Consider the following 17,097-nt stretch of genomic DNA (forward strand, 5'->3'; position numbering starts at 1 on the left):
GTATAAATATCGAATACAAATGGTATGAAAAAAAACCGATTCGCCTTTTGAACGAATGTAATATATATATATACGTCGTTAACGGGCACATTACAAAATGTGCTACTGCCGTGGTGTTACGTACATATTAGATACCATAAAGTTAACGACGGTTTAAAAATGCATAAATATTTACTTAACAACTTTTAAAACATCTATGATCATAAAACGTGATATTTTTAACGACCGACATCGCAATTATTCGGAGCGCGCATTACACACACGCGTTAATGTTATAATGATATAATAATATACATATATAATTATATATACATCTATATGTCCACATAATTATACAAATATTAATGAATAAACTATACGCGTATTGTCTCGGAAGCTAACGGTGTACACTATACCTACATGGTACATAAGTACATGATGGTAATAATGATTATGATATGATGACTTGTCATAGCCATCGAGAGCAGTGCTGTAGCTTATTTATTATTGCGTATTTAGAAAAAAAAAACGAAATTTGCGCTCTCTGTAGTACCGCTATAGACATGTTATGAGAATATTTTAGTTATCCTTATCGCTGTATCAATAATTTGATCATAGTTTCGCTGTTGTAAATATTAGATACGGTATATGAATAACCAGCTATGAATACAATTATTCAATCATTATTTATTCATGAATGTAAAATAATAATATAATAATATAATGTACATTTTACACGTTAATAATTAATTTTCTAAATCGTTGGTAAATATTGTATTACGAATGCATATGTGTATCATTCGAAAAATACTTGTTTTATAATTTTTCTGTAAGAAAATTATGAGTATCGTAGAATAGACTACCAACTTCTAGCCTTTAGATACTATAATAAATATGTAGACGATTTAGTTACCTAATCACCGCTCGAGTAATTTTGGCCAATGCATTTTAAGGAAACTGCTAAGTTTTTTACTATATTTGTTCGTAATGTCAAAATTTAGATATATATATATATATGTTTTTGCCTGATTTGAGAGGTTAGACAGTCACCGTCTGCCTAAATATAAACAGACTTTTACTGATCTTTCTACAGCCGAAACAAAATTTAACATAAACTAAATAATATATTATATAGCATATACTTATTTAACTTTCAAAGTAAATTATTAATTGTTTAATCGGCAATTAGATGGTTCTTGAGCTTACATAACGATACCATATGTCTCTGCAGAAAAAATTAAACCATCCAAATTAAGTCAGGTCTTATGAGCGTAGACTCTGATACTCGCGTTTAAATATAAAACTGCAATATTCATATATTACACAGTTTTCGATTTATTTTTCTACTCGACTCGGATCTACGTATATATGGGACTAGTCCATCACCTAACACATTAATTATACCACTGTTTATACGCAAAAATATACAAACTAGGACGATTCTTACACTCCTGTACCTATGCATATCCGTTTATGTGATGAAGCGCATACAGGCGGTATGCATGTCATACCATTATTATTATAGTACACATTTATAATATTGCATATTACTTTTCGTTCCAAATTTTGCATTCTTGCCAGACGAGCGCATATAATTTATATATTTTCAAATACGGTGATTTTCTAAACTGTCGGTTTGCGTCCTAAACCATATGTATAAAACTTCCATTTAATGTCTTAGTATTGTATTTATTATTATGAATGTAATTTTTATTTTCCTTACATGTGGCTCCATCTCACACGTGGTCCATGTCTGTTTTTGTCGATTTGATTTACGCATATTATTGTTTATCAGTTACATATTATACGTAGGTAGTGACCAGTGGCCATGTCTTTTGAGTGAAATTTGTAACTGTTCCGGCGCGCTATATTATATGTCGCAGAGACAAAATGGTTCCGGATAAAATGTGACAGCGTGCGCCGCAGGTGCGGTCACAAGACGATCGAAGCAATACCCCCCCAAACGTTTCGTTGTACCCATAATAATAAAATAATAATATAATAAGTGTATATGATATATATGCACATGCGTATATAATGCGAGGTGAGTCTAATAATAATACGATTACAATATGTATGAAAAGAACAAGCACAAAATATGTGATATGAGTATAATATACGCAACACGTATATATTGTGCATATATATAGCTACAGCCGTTCTCGTTGAAATACGGACAACTACAGTCCCTCCCTTAAAATAAGAAGCTGCACGACGGGGAGGGATTTGAGAAAATAAATCTTGAAATTTGTTTTGACGTGCATTGTCACCGTTGGATCGTAAAACGCGAGATCGAGTTTACTGCGTCAGGGGGGCTTGCGAGGGAATCGCAGATAATACGCATAGGCAATACAAAGATTTTGGAATATTTCAGAAGACATTTTTGTTTTCCCTACCCTAGTGCGCGCGTACTGAACGTAAAACGATTATACTGGTGGTATGTTTATACCATTATTATGAATATGATGATATTTTTGGGGTGATATATTTAGCACACCGGAAGTCACAAGAATAGTATACTTTACCAAAACACTAAAAGACTTCATTGTAGAAAAAAAATACATAAAACCTATTTGTAAAAGACCTATTCTAATTGTATATCAATATTTATTAGGTCATATACATGTGACAAATGTTAACATATTATACCATATTCAACTGTATAACGATTGATCAAATTAATGACCATTATTAGGAATATTGCTTTTTATAACACAAATAGTAAAATAAAATAGCTGAATTTATTGTTAATCTGAAAAAATCTTAATCAGTTTTATTATTATAGGCGCGGCATTAGTTTTTTTTACAAACAAACACTCTTTAAATACTCTAATAATATTAAATAAAAGATATTTGAAACGACATTAGCACAAAATGTTTTTGAAAGGCGTCAAAACATGCAAAGCATAATAATTCCATTTCAAAATACTGATAATACCTGAAACACGTTTCTCCATTTTGGTATATCTTTTCAAACGTGAAAAACGAAAATGACCTAAAATTCCATCTAATAACTGTGCAATAGTCTGTGTTCAGATATAGGTACATAATATAATAAAAACGAAGATTATTTGGTCGTCTGACGCCAATCAATATAATAAATATAGGTACTTACATAATATCATACATTTTATACGATCGTTTTTTACGTACAACATTTAGTGCCATTACTACTTGGAAATAAAATAAAAAAAAAGTATGGTTTCGATGCACTGTCACCATTTGATTATTATTCATTACCCTTAATATTATTATTATTTTATTTTTTTTACTGCTTCATAAATTTATTGCGCATATTTATAATATTATAAAGTGTCAAATCCGAGACAATTTCAATAAATATCCAACACGTTTCTCGGTTATAAAGTTTAAAAAAATATACCTATATGTTATTTTTATTCAGATAATTTTTTCAAATTAATTCATAAGATTACCTTTAAATTATTTAAAGTGTTTATATTTATTTTCGTTTCGATCTCTCAATATATATTACGATACGAACATGCACTAATTAGGTACATGGCATCTAAATTTTATTTAATACCTAATGGAAATTATTAAAACTATTTTCAAATAAACAGTTTTAAACTTGAACCATATACGGATATACATTTGTCACATGTATAATATAAATCAGTATATATTTTAAATTTTAGTACTAAATAATGAGTAAGGTTTAAATTTGAAGACAAATGATTCCTTTGTTTGATTATGTTAGAAAATAACTCTTTTACAAAAATCTGTCTGTTCTATACTTAAATAATTTTTAAACTAAATTTTTACCTATAAATGCCTTTTATATAAAATGTTACATTATAAATTGAACACAATAGATTTATATGTATTTACAGTATAAACCTATAAGAACATACGAAGACAATGCCTTGTCGGTCTATGTTTAAAATTACCTTTAAATTCGAATGACTAGAAAGTACTCACATTGGTGTGTTTTATTATCGTTGATAGACGTATCGATAAAATTTTAATTTACCAGATAAAGTTAATTATGCGTTTATCAAAGTTAATTTTAAAGTAAATGATTTTGTTTATTTTTTTCACATTTTAAACGATTTTCATTAATTATATTTCCTTAAAATCTTAATCCTAATGGTTAATAATAAATATAATGTTTTAATTGCACTAAACATGATAAGTATATATACATAATCTATAAAATACCACAATACCCCATTATAATATATAATATTATAAATCGATAGTGTATATTTATGCAACCTTTTACACAAGTTATTTAAAGCGCAAATTTAAAAAATATTATAATATATTAATTAATTAATTAAATCAGTTTTTAAATTAAAAATAAATGATATTACGATTATTATAATATATAGCTTTTATAAGTAGACACTTGATATATAACGGTATATTATACGCAATAACAACAATTGGTTAATGGCAAATAAATCAAGATCGGAATTATTATCGTCTTTAACGAATATTGTTGGCCAATTAACTCGAAAAATAATATTTATTTTTTATTGATCTGACCCAAATGCAGTGGTTTAAGTACAATCATTAAGTACTTGGTTTATATTTATGAAATATTTCGCTTAAAGACGTTGCACACTGTTACAACTCGCGACAATCGTATACAATCAATTAAATGTTTATAGAACAATAATTATATCAATGAATCCACGCGTATAATATAAGCATATAACAATAATAACGCATATAATATAATATCGCAGTTTAAGAACTGCATATATTGCTATACACTCGTATATAAGTATTTAATACTATATTATTGCAATGATAGGAGAAATTAAGTTTCAGTATATTTTTATAGTGTGCTTTATGTTTTGTTTTATTGATGAAGACTGCAGTATACGACTGCATACTGTCGAAAGTCGTTTGACAAGGCCGTACATAAATACACAGTGTGTCAACGTTTTTAAAACTATAAAAATACGTGCGGATTTCCATATATATGTGTTTATTGTTTGTATATTTCTTGTGCTATATGGTCAGTGAATTTTATCATTTAATGGGGTATAAATAGACTGTAGTATAATATTACAATGTAAGTATGTATGAAAACACTGTAAAATCGATATTTGTTATTATTTTTTAGTATAAATATTTTTATAATAATTTATCTATTTTAGTTGTCAGTATTTTGGTTCGAAACGAATGGGAAAAATTATATATTCGTGTCCACAATGCTGACCATATTTAAATAAATATAATTGGTGAATAATGTATAATATGTCTGGTATTATCGTATCATGTATTATATCCAAATTGTACTATTATTATTAGCTAAAGTACCTACGTTGACGTCACATTTTTAAACGTATAAATGTATATATACGTTATAAATGAAGTTTATACAATTATATTATCTCATATTTTGATTTTTAAGTGATCAGTTCAATTGAGTGAATAAACGAATATTTTAATGCTTATTGCTTTAAAACATACAATTACTGTTATCACGCAATTACTATAATATAATATATGCGAGATCGAGGACTCATGATCCGTTATCGTTAGATCACTTATGTATAATAGCTATGTATCTGTATACTAATTATTCAAATCATTATAGATACTCATCAAAAACTGCTGCCACGTGCACGAGAATAAATACTAAATCATGACTTGTCGATCATATAGGTAGGTATACCACTCACGATACCCTACCACCACCACGGTAGTGTTAGTATATAATAAGGAAACGAAAATGTACAATAGTTATAACTACTATATATATATATATATATATATATATACGTTTCGTGTCGCGGTGGAAATTATAGCATATATAGTACATTGTACCCACTCGTAATACAATATAAATGGTAGCCGTCGATTTGTGCTCCTACTGCTGCTGTTATGGGCACGTGAAACTCATTTCGTTTCGGTCGAACGACCATCGAAAGCCGTCTAGTCGTCGGACTGGAAAAGGGGCCGCGCCGGGCATACGCGCGTATATATTATTATTATTACTATTATTATTATCAACGCACGACGATGTAATACGAATATATGTGATGCATACCTATATGTATAAAATAGCAGGGGTATATGTTTAATATATACGTCGGCGAAGGGTGGAGAGAGAGATTTGACTATTCGAGGGTGAAAGGGTGCGAGAGGGTACTTTCGAAGAGGGTTACAATAAATGTACATACGCGATGCAGCGTGCTCTCCTCTCCCCAAAAGACGACATTTCCGAAAACGCCCAGTTTTTTTTTTTTTTTAACTCATCTGAACATACACGTATATATTATATATATATATATATATATATACACACGTCGTGTAATATAATATAAAATATATATACCTAACCTATCTACCTTTATTCACGTGTGCGTACGCCTTTCCATCGAGGGAAAATCGGTCGAGCTTATAAGCCCCTCACTAACTTCGATTGTTTTGCTGCTGCAAGGAGATACGACCGACTTTGCCGTGCACACACTCTTTTATATATATATATAAATATTCGAGAATGTGTGTGTGTGTGTGTGTGTGTGTGTGTGTGTGTGTGGAATGACATACGATATATATATATATAAGATCGCTTCAACAATTCGATCGCGAGATTATTTTTTAGGATTTTCAGTCTCATATATACGTATGTCGTTTGCGTAAATGGCCTCCTCTTTTTCAAATAGACATCGCAATCAGTGACTCCGAACGGTTTTTTTATCTTATCATTCGCCTGTACAAGTCTGAGTTTTCGCCGCGAAGCCCGGATAAGATTTTTGTTGGAGGACATTTATTTTGTTATTTTTTTTTTCAAAAGTAACACGAGAGAAAAACTGTATATATAACATCTACTTCGTATAAAGAACAGAGAAATGACAATTTTGTCATCAACCATTTTTGATTCAACGAAAATGTATCATACTAAAATCATAATTTCTATATAGTATGTCGTTTGCGCTTATATGGACATCTATAAAAAAAAAAAATATGTATTTATTTCATAGTATTTCGCTCAACACTGGTGGACGTCCTGATATAATGGTATCCCAATCTTCCTAAGGACTGATTAAGGCTTTAGCGGCAACAAAATCGATTCCTTTAGTATACTCAACCTATATGTTTACAAATTAAACATTATTCTCATGTCGACACGAAACGGACATCCGATTTCTCTCTTTTTTTTTTGATGTCTATACATAGACACACACCCGATTTTTTTTACCGGAATTAACTATTTTGTACCTTTATATTTTTCCAAAATTCAAACACTCTTCCGTGTTTCATCTCATTCCAATTATTATAACCATTCAATACAATTAATAGTTTAAAATAAATTCCTATATAACTTAATTTCAGTTTTCATTCCCTTTATGTACCTATTTTATCACTATTATAAACTCTTTAAAACTTCTCCGTTATTTTTAATGTACCTCATATTTTATATACTCAGATAAATCGTTTATAAAACGATTTATGAAACGGATTAGCTTTTCGTTCATCTCGCTTTGAATATTTTATGTTATGTTACTATTTTACTAAGACATAAGTTGTCTGTCTAAGAGCCGAGTTTGATTGAACGTGATCTGTAATTCAACTAGATCTAAAGGACCGAATGACGAGTTTACATATAATATATATTACGTTTGAAAAACGGGTGATCACGTTATATCATTTACTCAAAAATATAATTTTAGGAAAAATATAAAACAAGCTAAATGTATACGCATATACTGTAGTCGTCGATCGATCAAAACATCTGTGCCGAAAATTAAAAGCTATATTATCATTTTTAGATGCTCAACGGTAATTATTTAAGGCGTCTGTAAGTAATTTTCCACTCCTTAAATAATGGCTTCAATTCCTTAACATCGTATGGTACATTACATATGCACTATGCGGACACGTTATAGTTATTACGATTATCAGATCGATACATTATAACAATACATAGTAAAAACAATGATCGTTTCGACTTATGAAATTGTAATTTTTTTACGCGCACGGCCCGTACACAATATGCAAGTATGCAACAATAAACCATAAATCCCACCAGCCATGTGTGTATACTTTATTGTTTTATTTATGTGTATATATATATCGCACCGTCATATCTATAACATTTGTATAGTAATGTATCGTTGCAAATCGAAACAGTTTTTATTAAATTCTTCGGCTCTACAGCAGCTACGCGTTTTGACTGAACATATATTTGTTTTATATTATTATTATGTGAGTACGACGCGTTTTGAAGTTTCAAAGTTTATACAATACGTGCGTGTGTGTGTGTGTGCGCCTGTGTATGTGTAGTTATCGCTCGTCGAGGGGATTATATTAAATAATATACGCAAAAGCTGTCGCCGTACGTCCCTCAGTAATATAATGTATATAATGAGAGTTTGGAGAAATATATTATACTTATACAGACTTATATGTTACATTAAACCCAGTACGAATGATGCGGAACGAATTTCGTTAGTTTTCAAAGAATTTCTTCGGAATTAAAGTTTCGCACAAGTTCCTTTGTATACACTACAGCGCACCATTATACCGAAACAGGGGCAATTCCTATATATATATATATGAGCGCTATTCGCCACGATGTCTTTCAATACATTATTCCAAGTCAGTCTCGAACTTATAAATATATATCAAAGTGATGTGAGTATGTGTGTACAGAGACGAGTCGGATAACCTAATGGAGTGTGTATATTGATGATTTCCCCGAGTGGTTTATAAATTATACGGGCGCCCGACTTTGGAAAAGTGTTTTAAATCTGTATACGAAAAATAGTTTATTTCGATCAGGGTATTTCTCCACGCCCACGATCGTAGTCTCATGGCAGTGAAATGAGTATAGTATATGTTTTATACCTATACCTTTTGGTATACTGCAAAGTTCTTCAGATTCGCAACGTAATAGTAAAATAAAGTAGAGTATACGTCGTATATATACTACAATACTTTAAATAAAGTATAGAAGTCACCAATTGATATTAGTGGACAATTAGAAATTTAGAAAATTTTTGGGAGCCATCAAAATTAGATATACACATTTCATCAGGAAATAAAAAAAAAACAAATTAAATATTATGAAAACCTCATTTAATTCATCATTAAAAATGCATTTATAGAGACAGCCATTTTTTATAATATCCTGGCATACACTAGGTTTATATTATATAAAAAAGCGTATGTATATATGTATTATAAATGTAGGTAAATTTATAGAATATTTGTACAAATAACTATCCCGTAGATCGGACACCACAAAGATCAAACGAAATTTTCAGGACCGACGTCGGTGATAAATATAGACATATAGTACTTATTCAAATGCGAACGCCGTCTGTAGTCACAAACCTGACCTACGTTAGGCGCATATAAAATATAATAGTCGCATTCGGGGTGCATCGTAAAAACCGTTTTTATCGTCTTCATGACGTCACCGAACTAGCGCAATTTCAGCGTCATTGCAGCACCTATGCCGCGGTATTATGAGCCGATATATAAAATTCTGATGCGCACAGACACATAAAATATCACATGCGTAATGCGTATGCGTCACAAACACTGTCACAGGATATTCGCTGTGTTGTTTGTTCTGTCCATTATGTATATTATATACAACTCGCAGAACATACTCCAAATTTAAATTAATAATTCAACGTTTATAAAAAAAAAAATTACTAATATATTAATCAGTCCTACAAATAAGAACATCTCGTTTTAATTTTAAGACTATAGTCAAAATCGTAATAAATATTTCCGATATCATTTTTATACGACATGACGTGTCAAAAATATAAATTGAAATAAAATTATTGATGGGAATAAATACCCTATAGATATATGATTAATAATGAATCAATTTTCTAGATGCATATGCGATTTAATGAGTATTGTATATTAAAGTACCGATATATTATTATATTTTACGTCGTAATTCGTATGCATATTTATTTTGGTCGTAAAAATGACACAGCGAGGCTGCAAAAGTCTCGACGGGGCGCGACACGACGGCGGCGTTTCCGTTCAGAAAAAACGATAGACGATGAAAATATTTCGATTTTTGACACCCCACCATCGTCCGTACAGTAATAATAACACTGTCCGATGCAGCCACGGGGGTCAAGGCCAAACTCGAAAGTATATAAAACCAAGTCGTAAACGACTGAATTGAATATTTCGCGCGTGCTATCCCATCATACGTGCATCACGAGATAATATTATTACATCAGCAACGATTTTCGTATATTTTACTCTTGTGATAGAAATGTACCGAAACCAAATGAAAAATATTCAATTCTTCCGAGGAGAGGGAGTAAAATTCGTAATATTTTGCGATAGTATATGTATAATGTATATGTATATAAACACATACTATATACTCATACAAATTAATATCTACGGAATATAATTCGCCTATAATACTACTATAACTGTTATCAACGCACATAATGTACGTACGTTTCCGGGCTGCAAAAAGTAAAACTCTGCAGATCATAGGCGCAAATAGCCTGAAATATCTGAGATAACCACATGATTTCAACAAAATATAAAAATAATGTGAGAGATAAAATCAATTCACAATGAATATGTGGGAAACTAAAAAGGATCATCGCAATCATCATGATATTTTCGTAGGATTAAAAGAACGAAATTGATTCTAAATAATATTAATATAATGTGGCCCTATTTATTATGAGAGTAATATGAAGTAATGTATACTATTGTTATGTGTAATCAGATCTATACAAATAAATAATAATTATAAGTACAAAATATATACCGTGTAATTGACCACTCCGAACATTCCACTGGAGAGCAGTGGTATTTAATTTGCGTGCAAGTTCTTAACAAAGTGATATAATCAAGTGTAAGGAAATTAAGCTAAAATGTGTGGAGGCATTGCAGTCGTTGTTTCGAAAAAAATTACAGCCAAACTTTCGTATTCGTATCTTCATACTATCTTCATACTATCTCATACAATTTTATCGCCCGTTTATTTTGAATGGATACGATACGGAATAATGATAAAGTCTCGTATTTACCTGCTATAAATAGGTATTGTACAAAGATAAGAGAGCAGCTAAAGTCTGAAACCGTGCCCACAGAAATACGATATCTCGTAAAAATATATTTTACGACGTCGCTCCTATACAATACAATAATTATATTATTATACATATATGCAATTGTATAGACAACCCGTTATTTTATGACGTTTATATTATTCGAATACGCGACGGACGTTTGCCGCTTTAGGTCTTTGTTGTAAGTACACCATTTGTGTTCTATCGGTCTCGGTTAACGTCGTAAGTCAAAGTCATAATATAATACGCCGCGGACTATATACATGACGCATGGAACGATATATGTATACCTGTGCCGGATATGCCAGCAGATATCATCTATAGCGATAAATATTGCCCGTACATAATAATATATACGTATAGGAAGAGGTACCTATACAACGATTTTGAAAGACCTACAGTTTTTAATATACATATAGCTATATAATGAACGTAGATCGTAACTGTACAAGTGAATATAAATATACGTATAAGATAAAATAGTTTTTTTCGAAGTCATCGATTAACGTGGATTTCACTGTATTGGTATTTAAACAATATACATTTAGGAATACTATGAGAAAATTTCAATACGAGAAACTCGAATCATTGATCTATGCTGCAAAAGGCATGATAGATACGGTTAGGTACTTGGGTTGGTTAGGTTGTATAATACATCAAGTCGAAACTAATATGAACTAATAAACGAAAAAAGAATAATAAAAAAAGAACGACTCATTAGTCGTCGTTAGTTAAATTAAGGATTTTAAAGTCAAAATTTTTAAACGCGATATATTATATGGGTTTATTTATCTACAAAGTGATATACTAGAGATACAATGTTCGGTTGAAATACAACGTATATAAAAATAACAACCTGGGTCGGCTATTATTTTCGTTAAAAAAAAAAAAAAAATTAAACACTTAGCGTTTTATTAATAATGTTTTAAACGTTATACGCGATCTCAAAAACGCCGTTAGTATAAGCTGTATTATTGTACACGTACCCGAGTTTAATTTACAGTTGGCGAACAAAAATGGGATTATTTCCCCCTTTGTTTACACTACAATGACTACCTATTGAAGCCGCTATAATCGTATTACTAAACTTTCGGGGAGAAGAATTTTCGCGTAAAGCAGCGCGATGGTGAACATGGATCTAATCTAACCACGATAAGAGCTAGTCCCATTGAGTACAGACTACGATGTTCCACGTGCGGTATTAAACTTTATCCATCTCATTTATACTATGTATAGATATATAAAATGAAATTACCGCTACGAATAAATAAAACCCTGTAAGATAAATAATAAAAAATTAAATATGATGTTCCGGCACACGAATCATTTTTTTTTATATATAGACATTTTGATTAAAATTTCTTTTTATAAATAAATAATGTAATAAAGTTTTGAAGAATTTTATAAATTTTAGTTAACAATACTATATTAATAAGAGTATATCACATCTGAAGTTCACACGAACGAAATAATCTACAAGTTATATGTTATATACGACCTATCTATAATAATGAATTGTATAAAATATTTATAACTTGCAGTTTGAATGCTGCAGAGGAATGATCTGCAATATTTATGTAGAGTGTGTAGGTATATAGTATAACGTATGAAACGTATGACGTATATAATATATTATAATTTAAAAAAAATATATGTTTTAAATATCTGGATGCAATAAATGTTAATAATAATTTACGATTTTTGTCAGGGATAGATACTAAATATTTTTTACATCTGTTTTCTACGTATTTAGGTATTATTTTATTTGTCATAATGCACAAATAATAAACACGAATGTCTTATGATTTTCAGGTGAAGGCGAGTTCGGTACGCGATTACGCGTGAAGTGCGCGGTCACGTGTCGGGAGTGAAGTATTCTTATCGAAGTAGATACCGTGAAGTGATGATGTAGTGTCGCGACATATCCGGCGATTGTTTAATGTGTGTGCCTGCGCAAACGCCGTCCAGAATAATAGGTAAGAAATAGTACGAAATTGATTAACTGTTATCGAAAATAGAAAAAGAATAGATTTCCAATAATATTATGATAGATATGATATAAGAAGAGATCTACTGCAGACCTTCCGTCGTCGCAGCTAGAAAAAAGCAATAGGTAATCTATTGCCGTGTAAAAGTTTTAACAATACGATAGTATATTACTAACTGCTAATATAACCGAACAGGTGTGTGACGGCAATGTGTGACGTATTGTCACGTGTGTACAGTAATGATCAGTCTTAAATCCTTTTAGATCAAAATAAAAAGTACACCACTAGAATACCAGATGTATAATAACATTTTGGTTGTAATAGTTATTCAAAAATTTGAAATTTATATTTTCGATAAGCATATATATACCATATACGCTGGAGAGATTAAATCAAATGGGTTGAGAATAACTTGAATTAAAGAAGGCAAACGAAGGCAATACGTTATAAGGTCGAGAGCAATGTTTTCATTTTTCAATATTTTTTTCATACATTGCAATGTATATCATATATACATATATCCAAAATCAAGATTAATCTTAGGCCATGAATAATATCAAGAGAAAATTCGATTCTATGTACGAACTCGCATAATAATTTTAGATGAACGAGTGAGACGTTGAGTTCCGGACCATATAAATGTTAAAATAAATTAACACGGGTTATCAAATTTAAATTTCAGAAGCGAAAATGTCAACTATGAAATTATAATAATACTTTACTTGTTTTTCTATAACATGCTATTAAACAAAAATATTAAAAAAACGTAGATACCTATAGATAATATTCTTGCCATTACATTTGAAAACTGTAAGTCAATTCACTCTAATTTATACACATTATAAACCAATTAAACTAAATGAGTTATTATTTACTTTTCGTGTACCTATATACATATAAATTTGCTAAATATTAATAATTCGTTTGTGAGACGAAGACAGTGCATCCAGGTGAGACGTCCTCTTAAAATTCAGTTCGTCGGCATATTAGATATTTGCATTTAACATGTCAATACCTATATTATATAAGTACTACGTAAGTATTGACCTGATATTATGTACGATGCACTTTGCAGGATGCAAGTCAAATACAGACTTTGATTAACCGCAACTGCGTCATTGACGCTTTATACGTATTATGTATGTATATATATTATATGAAATGTGTATTTTATATGTACATTGACTGCGCGTAAACTTCCCCATAAAAACGGTCGTAAAAACGACGACCGACTATTTTATACGTCTAGTGCGTGGACTTAGAAAACACCGTTTATAATATTCAAATGACGGTCTGGCTACATACGCGCGCGTGCACACTCTGAACGCATAAAAATGTTCTATACGTGTCGTCCTGCAGCAAAAGAATAATATATTATGTATATTTATATATAATACTGTATTTATGTTATGTATACACGCGATATCGGAAACTCGCGTGCATCAGCTGCGACTCCTCGTCAATCATCAGGTATATTATATAGTGCCAACTGCCAATACAAACATTATCGACTATATCTCCTTAGCCACGATTGTATGTGTACCTATATATACATGACACCCGTAGGCCGGCTTCCGTTGGATTTGATATAGACTAACTGTCTAAGTACCAAGTAAGTCTCTAAATCTAAATTTTGAGAGAATTTTTGAAAAAATTAAAACGAACGAAATCGATCCGTTCTTGCTGTTTTCAGTCAATAACAAAAATTAACATCGCAAAAAACCGTAAAACAAAACAATTAAAAGTTTAGTTATGTTGGCGCAGAATTGGACGCAAAATAATCTATAAATTATAAAGATACCGAGTAACTTTATAAGCTATAATAAGGCCAATCTCCAGTTGTATGTTTAAATACTTAGATGTTTCAAGAAATTTGTAGACTGTCCTGATAAAAAATATTTTCTCCCATTTTTCTAAGTAGATGATTTTTTTTTTAAACATAATTGATATATCGATACAAAAATTTTAAGTATTAAATTTTCTAACTTGTTTTAATTTATAATTCCAAGGATAATAGCTTTAGGATATATATATATATATATATATATATATATATATATTAATCTATTGAATATTTAAATATAATATATACCTATACATCGATTTAGAAAAGAGTTGTTCAATTTAAATACAATTAAATAAAATGTAAATGTAAACAAACATAAAATGTTAATCAGTATATAATATATAGTCAAGTTTATTAATTTCAAATTATATTTTATCTAAAACCATATTATCTATCTTTATATATATATATATAAATAAAAAAATTCTAAACACATCATACATATTTATAATATTATACATTTATAACCAATATTAGAGACTATAATATCTATAGGTTATCGTCGTAATATTATCAGTAAGTACTTAAGTATATAATAACGCGACTGCCAAGAGTTCAAATTTCAATTCCAGTAGGTATACATCAATAAATGTCCAGCGACTGTATAATCTTTACCCACTCCTTGTAAATAGAATAAAAAATGCATCATTTGTGAAAACGTGATTTTTATTTTTAGTGATTACCCGATGTTGTAAGTACCTATACATAATCACCTAAAGTGCATAGAAAGCCCTAAAGCCCAGCACATGTGATTATTTTTTTCTTAAAATATATCGTCCGTGGGCTTCTGCAGATAAACAAAATAAACCATCATAACCGCGTCCGGCACCAATTTTCGTTTAGTCTGCAAAAAAATCATGGCGCGACACCGGCCGATCCTTCCATCGTGGTCGCGAAATCTCGGCGACGGCGTTGTGTAATGGTGTCGGCGACGGCGGCGATGGCCAAGCCGACCGCCGCCGGGCGCCATGCCGGATAGGAGGAGTCGCGCGCCGGTCGCGAGGACAATGGTAGCGGAGCGTACCCCTCGACCTGCCGCCACGACCGGACGACGCGCGCGGACGCCGTGTCGCCTTTCCTCTCTCTCGCTCTGTCCGCAAACCACCCTCGGGGATGACGGGATATCCGATCGCCCAGATGGCGACAGAGTCGGCTGCGGCGGGTAGCGAAGTTCGCGAAAACTCATCGCTGCTGCACCGGCGAATAAATATTGTAAATACTATATCAGGACATATGTCACAAACATATATATATATATAAATACACGCGCGTTCCTCGTAATCCACCTGTAGCACGTCTCCGGGGAGACTCCGCCGAGAGACCTATGCACAGAACTCCCACGCGAGTTTGCTAGACACGGTGTTCTGGAACTCGGCCGAAATGAAAACCTATTCTATTTATATACGTTCACCAGCATCGCGACCGAGAGCCGATGCCGCCGCGGAATACGATGCGAGTACCTCCGAACTGGCCTAATCATTAACGGATTAATATTTCATAATGATTTATTGACCGTCGTCAATAAGTGTAACGCGGGCTTGTATATATAATATCGCGATATCATATTATTTTAACCGTACGAAATTGCACTCACCTTGAACGACGGGTCCGCGGGGCGGCGATGGTTGTGTCCAGTGCAGGTCCTGTGTTCTTCGGATGCAGCGTTGTGGCAGGTTGCACGGGAGATTTAGCAGGCAGCGTTCTGCTCGAATACCAAATGCCGAATACGCGACGATAAGTAGTGTGCCGATCGAGAAGGGCTTTGCAGGTCGTGAGATACAGTGATAATAATAATAATGGTCATCGTCGTCGAGCCTATCCACCTATAAGAAAAACGCGAGACCGTCGCCGATTGGTCGACGACGACGGTAGACTGTCGTTTTCTCTTGACCCACATAAAATAATATCCTTTATATCAGAATCGGGTATTTTTTTTTTATTTTTGGAGACAAATTTATTCGTTTTTTCTTTTTAAACGTCGCTCCCTCGTAATAATGGCCCAGTCGCAATAAACATTGTGGCGTGGCCCAGTGACCCCTTTCTCACCGCACATTACGTGGACAACCACAGGGTATACCTGCCACCGCCGACCTATACACCTTTGACGACTGCATTGTCTTGGTCGACACGAGACGTTTCAAAAGAATTCTTTAACCCTTTTCGTTCTCGCGGCCGAGTTTTTTGCTCTGAGCTCCGAAACAATAAGCATCGCGACAACGACAAAAAACTACGC

General features: G+C 32.0%; 1 long non-coding RNA gene across 1 annotated transcript in view; it reads right to left on the reverse strand.

The window, feature by feature from the left end:
* The window catches only part of LOC113550882, a 38,360-nt gene extending 21,734 nt beyond the window's left edge, over window positions 1-16,626 (reverse strand). The window contains exon 1 of the long non-coding RNA XR_003405083.1: window positions 16,459-16,626. This is a non-coding gene — a long non-coding RNA (uncharacterized LOC113550882). The remainder of the gene's footprint in view (window positions 1-16,458) is intronic.
* Window positions 16,627-17,097: the final 471 nt, after the last annotated feature.

The sequence above is a fragment of the Rhopalosiphum maidis genome, chromosome 2, assembly GCF_003676215.2.
Source record: "Rhopalosiphum maidis isolate BTI-1 chromosome 2, ASM367621v3, whole genome shotgun sequence".
NCBI lineage: Eukaryota > Metazoa > Arthropoda > Insecta > Hemiptera > Aphididae > Rhopalosiphum > Rhopalosiphum maidis.